This window comes from Equus asinus, chromosome 21 (genome assembly GCF_041296235.1).
Source record: "Equus asinus isolate D_3611 breed Donkey chromosome 21, EquAss-T2T_v2, whole genome shotgun sequence".
NCBI classification, from domain to species: Eukaryota; Metazoa; Chordata; class Mammalia; order Perissodactyla; family Equidae; genus Equus; species Equus asinus.
In genome coordinates this window covers 9,088,294-9,099,479 of record NC_091810.1, presented here as the reverse complement: position 1 = coordinate 9,099,479, position 11,186 = coordinate 9,088,294, and the positions used below count along the sequence as shown (strand labels likewise).

Here is an 11,186-nt window from a genome sequence, read left to right as displayed (position 1 = left end):
TGTAGTTTTATCACAGACATTTGTGTAGACAGGCCCCCTAGAAAGTCTCCTGCATTGCAGACATGCTCCTCTTACCCCCACGGTCTAGTAGCAACTCAGTTTTTCCTTGTTAGTCAGGATCAGTCACACCAGCCAGTATATAGAACTTCCTTCACTTGTTGATTCAGTGATATGAAGAGCCAAAGTGGCAGTCACGACTCTAAGCAAATGAAATAATTTTTTTCTCACCTGGTGGCATAATTTCTCCTTTTGGACCTAAAATGTCTAAACTACCAGAACCTAAAAGTGCAGACATAGGAAGCAAAAATTTTCTTAGTGGGTCATAGGTATAAATGTCATAGTGAGAGATATCATTGTCAATTCCACCTCTTGATTCCTGGTCCCATGAAGACTTATGACGGAAGAAACAGCACCATAAATTAGATGAGGATTTAGAGTATTTACCACATCCTGGAGGACACTGCCCCAGCAATGTGAGGAGTTGCCAACTAGCTTTGCTGTAACTGAGTCATCAAAAACCCTTTCCACTGTTATATCAAACCAGTAGTTTCAGGATGATTGAGAATACAGAAAGACCAGTGGATTCCATGAGCATGGGCCCATTTCCATACGTTATTTGCTTTGAAATGAATTCCTTAGTTAGGAGCAAAGCTTCATGGAATACAACTATGGTGAGGAAAGCATTCTGTAAGTCCAGCAGTAGTAGTTTGGGCATCAGCACTGTAGGCAAAGAAGGCAAATCCATATCCAGAGTAAGTGTCTATTCCAGTAAGAACAACGCACACTCCCTTCCATGATGGAAGCTATGCAATGTAATCAGTCTACCACCAAGTGGCTGGCTGTTCCCCTGGGCAATGATGGCATATCAAAAACTCAGTGTTGGCACCAGCTGTTGGCAGATTGGGACACAGCAGTGTCTGTAACTAGATTGGACTTGGTGAGTGGAAATCCATGTTGCTGAGCCCGTATATAGCCTCCATCCTGGCTTCCATGGCCACTTTGTTTGTGAGTCCATTGGCAGGAACAGGAGTGCCTGAGGAAGACTGTTAACTGACTTCCACAGAATGGGTCAGCACTTGGATAGGAGGACTCATTCTGTGGACAATAGTAATGGGTATTTCTTCCTTGTTTTTAGACGAGTATTTGGCATGCTTTTGGTTATGTGCAGGCTAGCTATATCATGTTAGGTGGAAAGATGACTTTGTTGTGTTTATTTTGGGATGAAGTGTGGCTTAAGGAGATGTGCCCGTGTACCAAATTGACAGGGGATGGACCCTGTTGGTATTTAATGGGTGGGTGAGGCTAGGATGAAGTACATTTCCCTGATTTCCCATTTCTGTGTGTTTCTGGTTATGGTGGGCCACAGGAAAGATTCTCAGGGAGATTTAGAGGCAGATGGGAAGCAGCTGTTTTCTGCTTTACAGATGTTGTTCCTGAACAGCTGACTTGCCTCCTGTTTTGAAGCAGCAGCCGGGACTGTGATTGCTCTACTTTTCCCTGGATCCTCCTTTAGCTTCTGTGACTTCTGGGTTACGTGTGTGTGTTCAGCCTCATTAAGAAGGGCCCCAGCTTCCGCAATACCACCAATTCCAAAGGCCACAAGATCTGACATGGGTTTCAGTCTACCTTGTGGAATTACAGCTCAACCTTGTACATTCCAGCTTGCTCTTGATCTACACTTTATACGCAACTTCCTTGCTGACTGCTTGTCTCATGGACTTCAAGTACCAGCATCAGACACAAAGGTGACAGCCTTACACAGACTGCTTCACCAGCTTTCACAACTGCATAAGGCCAAGTTTCTGTACAATATTAAATGTATGTTTCTATGTATGGTAAATATCTTAGTGGTTCAGCTTCTCTGGTTAAACCCTGACTGATAGAATAAGCCAAAAAGGCATATATGTATACTTTTAACATGTCCATTTAATATAAATAAAATTTAGTGTATTTATATAAAAGTATGTATATGTGTGTGTGTATATTTATAAAAGTATATACATGTGTGCATATGTATTTCCTGCTTAAGGAGGAGATACTCTTGTTTTGAAATTTGGCACTTAATAGATCCCAGATATTCTGGAATTTCAGAGTGATCATATTTGGGAAAAGAGATTTGAAATTCTTTTTTTTCTAAGATTGGCACCTGGGCTAACAACTGTTGCCAATCTTTTCTTTTTTTTTTTTCTGCTTTATTTCCCAACCCCCCCACACCCCCGGTACATGCTTGTCTATCTTAGTTGCATGTCCTTCTAGTTGTGGGATGTGGGATGCCCCCTCAACGTGGCCTGATGAGTGGTGCCATGTCCGCGCCCAGGATCCGAACACTGGGCCGCCGCAGTGGAGCGCGCGAACTTAACCACTCGGCCACGGAGCAGCCCCATGAAATTCTTTTTTTAAAAGGGTACTTCAATAATTTGAGCTGATGAATAATTGAAAATAGAAAAAATTTCTCCAAAAATTATTTCATGGATGAAATGTCTTATCGTCAGGTATGCTGAACCACAGTATTTTTGATACCACACTTCATCTCCACTTCCTGTTTCTCCAGGGACTGAGAAAGGGGAGATGTGGCAGAGGAATCAGACCTCTCTGGGAGACTTCATCTTTGAAGGGCTCTTTGATGACTCCCTCACCCATCTTTCTCTTTTCTCCTTGACCATGGTGCTCTTCCTTATTGCAGTGAGTGGCAACGCCCTCACCATTCTCCTCATCTGTGCCGATCCCCGGCTTCATACACCCATGTACTTCCTGCTCAGCCATCCCTCCCTCGTGGATCTGATGCTTGTCTCCACAACCATCCCCAAGATGGCTACCAACTACCTATCTGGCAAGAAGTCCATCTCCTTTGTGGGCTGTGCCACCCAGCACTTCCTCTATTTGTCTGTGGGTGGTGCTGAATGTCTTATCCTAGCTCTCATGTCCTATGACCGCTACGTTGCCATCTGTCATCCACTGCATTACTCTGCTCTCATGAAGAGAAAGGTGAGACTCATGATGGCTGTCATGTCATGGTTGGGGGCATCCATAAATTCCCTAATTTATACGGTGATGTTGATGCAATTGCCTTTCTGTGGGCCTTGAAAAATCCACCACTTCTACTGTGAATTTCCAGCTGTTGTGAAGCTGGTATGTGGAGACGTTGCTGTTTTTGAGACCACAGTGTTCATCAGCAGCATCCTACTTCTCCTCCTCCCCATCTTGCTGGTTTCTACATCCTATGCCTTCATCCTCCACAGCATCATTCAGATGCTTGCAGCTGGGTGTAAGAGAAATGCCTTTGCCACTTGTAGCTCTCACCTCACTGTGGTTTCCCTCTGGTTTGGTGCCTGCATGTTCTCATATATGAGGCCCAGGTCCCAGTGCACTCCATTGCAAGATAAAGTTGGTTCTGTTTTCTACAGCATCATTACTCCCACAATGAATCCTTTGATTTATACTCTCCGGAATAAGGATGTAGCTAAGGCTCTGAGGAGAGTGGTGGGGAGAGATGTTATCACTCAAAGACAGCAATTGGAGTTGCCCTGAGTATGGCAATAGAATGGGATAATCTCCTTAAAGTGATCTGAGTAAACCTTTAACAGTTTTCAAGGGTTCAGGTTCCCGATGACTACTACATAAACGAAGTGGTCAGCACACAATTCCAGTATTCTAACTTGGTCGCAGGCATCAAAGCACCATAGAGTACTATCTTACTCCATTTGGGTTGCTATTCCAAAAATACCACACACAGGGTGGCTTAAACAACAAACATTTTTTTCTCTCAGTTCTGCCAACTGAGAAGTCCAATATCAAGCCTTGAAAGTGCTTGACACTCTCTCATTTCCTTTTTATCTCTTTTTAGATGTAAGCATTTCTAAGCATGTTCCTGACTACCCTATTGAAGCAGCACTCTCCATTCTGTGTGCCCTTCTTTCACTTTGTAGCACTACTTTACAAGATGTTACACAAAATTACTTTACATTATACTTATTGTCTATTTTACAAGTATGCAATCTCCCTGAGGGCAAGGACTTTACTTTGTGTACTATTGTTTCACCAGAGTCAAGAAAAGAGCCTGACATGAACTAACTGCTCAATAACTATTTGTTGCATGGGTTAATAAATGAAAAGGACCTGGATTATTTTACTGTCCCACATGACATTCAAGGTAATTAATTCAAAGAGCTGAAGATATTATAAAAAGAATACTACAGTGGATAGCTTGGTAAGAATCATTTGTCTCAGCCAGATATTAATCGCGTGTATATGCAGAGGCCTGGCATCCCAGTGAACTTTCCTGGGGTCTAATGGTCTGAGGGATGCCAGAGTGAGGGACAAATTTTTATATCCTGCTTTCCCTACTAGTTAAAAATGTCATGAATCCCTGGGACCATCTTCAGAATAATAACTCTTAAGGTTTGAGAGGAAAGTTATACTGTCTTCGACAACTAAGTATTTTCCCCTGAGAAACAGCTTTTTAGCCATCTGTAATCGAGTGAGCCACCCCTCATGAGCTGGGTGTCACCTTACCCACCTAGCCCTGAGGTTGGATTTACTTTGTAATACTCCAATGACAAGTAGAATTAATTTTTACACAAACTATACCTGGGTTGTTTCTGAAGTCCCAAGGGTGATTCATAAACAGCTAGCTCACAATCCCAGTTAGAGACAAGGGGTTATTCTTCTGCTGCCTCTCCCTCTCTACACACACAACAATGCCCTTGTCAGGAATCCTATAAGATTATTTGGGAACAAAACAATTGAAGCCAACATTATGGATACTTATTCAAGGACAGTAAGGGCTATAAGATGGATAAGTTCTATGGATATAGTTTACAGCATGGTGACTATAGTTCACAAAACAGTATTGTATATTTGAAAGTTGCTAAGAGAATAGATCATAAAAGTTCTTCCGATGAGAAAAAATGTATAATGTTGTGAGGTGATGGATGTTAACTAAACTTACTGTGGTCATCATTTCACGATAGATACATAAATTATTGTGTTGGACACCTTGGGTTAATATAATATTATATGTCAACTATATCTAATAAAACAGGAAACAATAAATCTCACCCTTTAATAAAAACAAACAAACAAACACTACAGTGAGACACCATTTCATGTCCATTAGGATGGCTATCATTAAAGAAACAGAATGCAAGTGTTGGTGAGGTGGTGAAAAACGTGGAACCCTTGAGCACTGTTGGTGGGAATGTAAAATGGCACAACCATTATAGAAAACAGTTTCACGTTTCCTCAAAAATTAGAAAATGAAATTACTGTATAATCCAGTAATTCCATAGAATATTCATTTTCCATGAGAGTTGTTTTACCCCTTAATCCTGGCAGGATACTCCTATCTGGCTTTAGCGGAACCTTATAGCTCTTGGGGCAAAGACATATCCTAGTAGCCCAGCACTAGAAGCCAAGATGGAAAAGATCTCCACAGCCACCATGACCTCCCCCTTGGTGCTGTTATGCACAGGGAGGAAGGTGATCCAGACCCTACAGAACACCAGCATGCTGGATGTGAGGCACTTGGCTTCCCTGAAATTGCCAGGCAGGCTCCTGGCCAGGAAAGCCAAGGTGAAGCTCATGAAGGCCAAGGAGTCCAAGTATCCTAAGGAAAGGTAGAACAAAACGACAGAGCCCTTATCGCACAGAATTATGGGGAAGGTAGGCTCAGAATGTGCATGTACATCAACAAAAGGGGGAGAGTTTCCCAACCAGACAGTAGAGAAAGTCAACTGAATCAATGAGCAGATGGGGATGATGGAATTAGGTGCCCCTGACAGCAACCACTGCCTCATCTTTATCCCTGGGGTTGTGAACTTGAAAGCCAGAACTACAGTGATGGTTTTAGCCAAAATGGTGGGAACCACCACAATAAACATGATTCCAGACAACATTTGTTGGAGGATCCAGGTGGAGGGTTGGAATGTCCAATGAAGAGTAAGGTCAGAGGAAGCAGAGGATGAGGGAGGTGAGCAGGAGTAGCTGAGAGCCCAGTTAATACCTTGGGCTATGGGTGTGTCGCTATACTTCACAAAAATGCCAAGAACCACAGCTGTTAGGACAGACAGGCAAAGAGCTTCACAGGCAAGTACCATCCCCATAGGATCTCCATAGGCCAAGAAGATCACACTTTTGAGAGGCAATGATCTCGATCACTATTTGGGTATTGATTGTCTGGACACTCCATACATTGCTTCATATCTGGCAAGAAAAGCATGGTGACACTAACTTGGGTTCAATGATTCTTAAGAGTCCTCAAAATATTCACATTTGGCCAAATCGATGTGATTAGACAAATAAAGGAATGCTATAGGGAGAGAAATTCCAAGATAATGGTGTCTATTGCATTCTCGGTATAACAAAGGTCAAGGAGCTCTAGCCTCACCTCTTTTGTTCATCTTCTGTATGCAAGGGAATTAGTTTTTTCTTAGAAACAAAAATTACACCTTTTATATCACTTAAATATGGGTAGGGTAGGACATATCCTCGATTCGCTCCCTCAAAAGCAGGCACTTGTTGATAACTTTCAGTGACCTAATTTCCAGAGGTTTGCAGATATAGAGATGGCCAAGATATAACCTGTCACTGAAGCTTCAAAATTACATTCCTGCCATCCAATTTATTGCACACCTATCTCCTATTCGTTCCCACTTCTATTATTTTTGTTCAGATTTGAATAACATCTATTTTAACAAAATAACTCCCTAACAAGTCTTCCTGTCTTCTGTCTTGAATCCCTCTCACCTCTCACCCATTCAATCACACCCATTCATATTTCTATTATTAAATCCATCCACATAATTTCCTTGCTTAAAATATCACAGTTATACTCATCTTCTTCTAGACCACTGATTCTCAAACATTGGTGCATGTTAGAATCACCTGGATGGCTTGTTAAAACAGGTTGCTTCACCCTGCTATCAGGGTTCCTGATTCAGAAACTCAGAATTTACAATTTTAATAAGTTCTCATGATAGGCTGATGCTGTTGGTATAGGTACTACACTTTGAGAACCATCATTCTCGATGGAATCCAAACTCCTAGCAACATAGAAAACGTGCATGATTATCTTGCTTCTAACTACTTTTCCTGTAGCACCTTTTTTGAGAGGAGTTGTGTAGTGAGGATAAAAGTACACATTTTATTGTGGATCTGTGGTATTGTAGGCAATTTGCTTGATATGTCACATAATATATCTTTCTTTAATTCTTACAGAATCGTTTGAGGTAGGTGGACAGTATCAACACATTTAGCAGAAGAAAATAATTGAGGCTTAAAGAGCTTGAATAACTCACCTGGGATCTTGAAGGTAGTGAGGGCTGGGCTAGGATCCAGACTTAAGAGCATGGGGCCAGACTAGGGTGAGGGGAATGAAAAACCAGAGGTGCAAAATTTAAGGAAGCACTCACTTTCATGTGCCAACCCTGCCCTTGAATGACCCTGAGAGTGAGTGCTCCATAAATTTTGTACCCCAGGCGCCTCACCTACCTTTCCCTCGTCCTGGCCTTACTCAGTACTGTCTGACTCCAAAGCCAGTGCTCTTTCCATTACATACCTTTTGCTGACTTTAATGTTCATCACAATCTTTCCTCTTAAAAAGTTGTCATACTCTTAGAATTATAGGATTTATAGATATTTCTGTATTTTGATATTTTTTCTCAAGAGGAATTTCTGAAGATTTAATTTCATAAATTTAATTCATCACTAAAAAGAATTATAAACCAATCTCATTAATGAAAGCCTAAATCCTTAAATAAAATATTAGAAAATATAATCAAGCACATTAAAGAAATGGCACACTACACTCAATTAGGGCTTTTTAAGTGTTTCAAATGGAAAAACTTCAAAGAACATTCAGCTTATAGTGAGGCAGAAATGAGTTCAAGACAGTCCAAATATTGGTATAAATTTTATATTGAATTATAGTCAATAAAAACAAACAACAAAATTCCTGAAGCTTTCCTTCTTCTTAATTTTGTGGTTTAGTTCAAATTGCGTGAAAATTATCTGTTTCCTGAAGATTTGATGAAATTCCCATGTGAACCTATCTGGACGTAGAGCCTTTTTGGGTGGGTAGCCCTTTGAAATCTTTAAACACTATTAAAACCTTAAAAGAAATCTATCTTCAATTCTCAAAATGCTCCATTATCCTCATACAAGTGCATGTAACACATGCTTTCTCTTCTTCCTGGGGCATCATTCTTTCCTTCTACATCTGACTATCAACACCTGTCTCTAGACTGAGCTTGAATCATCTCACCTGAGTAGCATTCCTTGTCTTTGTAAGGCTTATTGACTCCTTATGTCCCCAGTACATCCTACTTATATTTCTATAATCACTTTTTATACTTTATTGGAATTTTTCTTTACTTTCCTGCTTTATATCATTAGGCTGGAGATGTTCGACAGAAACGTGGTTTATTTGAAAGAGAATAAGATTTGGAGTTAGAATAGTATTGAAATTTGGGCTCTTCCACTTATTAGGGGGTCTAACATTAATCAATTTCATTCATAAAAATTATTAAAAACTTGGAAATAATGTAAGAAGATGACTGAATGTCCTTTCATTGGCATACCATAGCATCGTCTAACCAGCCAACCTAAGGCTTATTCATTTATCTAGAACAATGTATCTGTTTGACTTTATGATTTACTATTTGATTAGAACCCAAACATTGTGCAGTTATATGTTAATCTGTAGATTTCTGTCCAGGAGAAAGATAAAGCAGAGATTAAAGTTTTATTGACCTTTAGGATCTTAACCATTTTCTATATAACCTAACAACCTTGATCTAACATTCTTTAGTTGATGTTGTGTTGTCAAATGTGCTTTTACTGATAAACTATATAAACCCCTGTTTCCCAAAAAGGGTTTGTGATTCTTGGAACCACTTTGATCATCTCATTGATTTCCACATTACTTAGTTGAATAAAATATTTGATAGAAGTTTATTTTGTATTTTTGAGGGTCATGGGCTTAACTTTTAAATATTTATAGTCACAGTAAACTCAACTCCCAGAAAAAAAAGGTCATGATGATAACGTTTACACCCATAAGTATTTTTATGGAAAAAAAATGAGTACATATGTATATTCCTGTATTGTAGTCTCTCAGTAACTGGTATTTGTAGCTGCTATTACTTCCTCCTAACATGGTGTATTGCACCCAATAGGCACTTAATATGTTTTTGTTGAATATACATATTGGTGAATACAAATACAGTTACCTATTGAATAACTAATTGACTGATTATCAACAATGAGATGGGACAGAATAACCACACCTTGATCTTCAACAAGCCTAAATTTCTGGGTGTTAATTGACATTAAAATGCTGTGTTTCAGTCTGTTTTCCTAAATGTGAGCTACGTAATTTTTAACAAACTTTTTATTTTAAGGTAATTGCAGATTTGCATGCAGTTAGAAATAATACAGGGATATCCTGTGTACCCTTTACCCAGTTTCCTCCAATGGTAACATGGCACAGAACTCTAGTACAATGTCACCACCAGGATACTGACACTGATGTTCATTGCTGAAATCTTCCATTTCTTTGCCGAGGCTTTCTATTTTTTCATTTGTCTCAAGTGTCTTCAAAATTGCTCATTGGAGCATTTTTTATCATAGTTACTCTAAAACAGTTATTAGATAATTCTGATATCTCTGTGATCCTCATGTTACCATCTGTTGGTTTTCTTTTTTCATTCAGTCTGAGATCTTACTGTTTCTTGCTATGACGAGTGATTTTTGATGGAAACTGGAGCAAGTTGTGTATAGTGATATGAGGCCCTGGATTTTTTTGGTTTTTGAGGTTCTGGATTTTATTTAAACCTTCTGTTTTATCTAGCTTTGTCTGTCTCAGTTCTGGCTGAGAAAGAGTGGGGGACACTGTCTTGTTATGGCAAGGGAGGTAGAAATCAAATTTTTCTACTCAGCCTCTGATGGCACATGATGAGGGAAGATCTCCTCATCTCTTCAGGTTGGTGTAGAAGTTCTGACTCCCTACTAGGTCTCCATGGTTTCCTTGTGGGGGAGCTTGCATGGATGCAAGGCCACAGCTATTGCTGCACACAAAGCAAGGAATCTAAAGAAATCAGAGGGAAGTCTTGTTAAAATCTGAAAATAGGTTAAAGGATATTTCATATCCGTAAAGTACTTAGAGCTGTGTCTGGTCTTTAGTAGGCGTTAGTAGTGGTTGATTAAAGAAATGGATAAACGCATACATAAGTAGTAAAGGCTTGGAGGCTGTCCCTGGTGAAACGTGTGAACTGGAATGGATTACAGCCAACTTTGTTTCCTTTCCAGATTACAATTGCTACTGACCGCATCTGTAGCACTGTGTAATTAGAAAAAATCTCCCTCAACTTGGCTGCTCTTGGGAAAAGAATCTAAGGCTGTCAAAATTATCCCAGGGAAATAAAAGGCTTTTCAGTAGCATAGTAGGGTTAGGCTTATTTCATATGTATCGTTTACATTGGTTTGTTTAGTATTTGTTGGTAAACTTTTTTTTTTTTTTTTTTTTTGCAAAGCTGCTCGGTTAAAAAAAGCAGATTAGCTATGGAACGGTTCAGACACAGAGAAAAGTAGAGAGTTGTGTAAGCAGAGCATGACTTTCCTTGACTTTCTGTCGAGAGCTTGTGTGATTCCAGGTGCTCTCTGCCTCAGACACCGTGCCCTCTGCGTGTGCAGTCACGTAAACAGTGCAGGGTCTGGAACCGTGGAGGATCTAAGGCAGTACAGTCATGCTTTGCTTCACAGTGGGGATAAGTTCTGAGGAGTGTGTCATGGTCAGGCAATCTCGAGACTGTGCAAACACCACGGAGTTCCTAAACCTAGATGGCAGAGCCTCCTACACACCTAGGCCATATGGGACTAATCTGATGGGACCCCCGTTGTTGACTGAAACGTCCTGATGTAGGGCATGACGGTACTTCCCGACTCCAAGGGCACGGAAGCGTAGCCTGTGGGGCTTTTGAAAAGAACAGAGACGCTCAAGGCCTACTCTGGACCCACTGACTCAGAATCTACTGGGATAGTTCCTGGCTTTAAAGACCAGACATAGTCCTCCTCTGCAGACGTCTCCTCAAGGGTTTTTCACACTGGGTTTTCCCTCATCTGAAAAAACAGGCCAAGAGATTGTGAGGATCCGTAATTAGTGTTTTAATACATTTGGCAGGACTCAGTGT

At 40.4% G+C, this 11,186-nt stretch overlaps 1 pseudogene; it reads left to right on the top strand.

The window, feature by feature from the left end:
* Window positions 1–2,568: 2,568 nt before the first annotated feature.
* Window positions 2,569–3,528, top strand: LOC123276629 (olfactory receptor 2AE1-like; annotated as a pseudogene).
* Window positions 3,529–11,186: the final 7,658 nt, after the last annotated feature.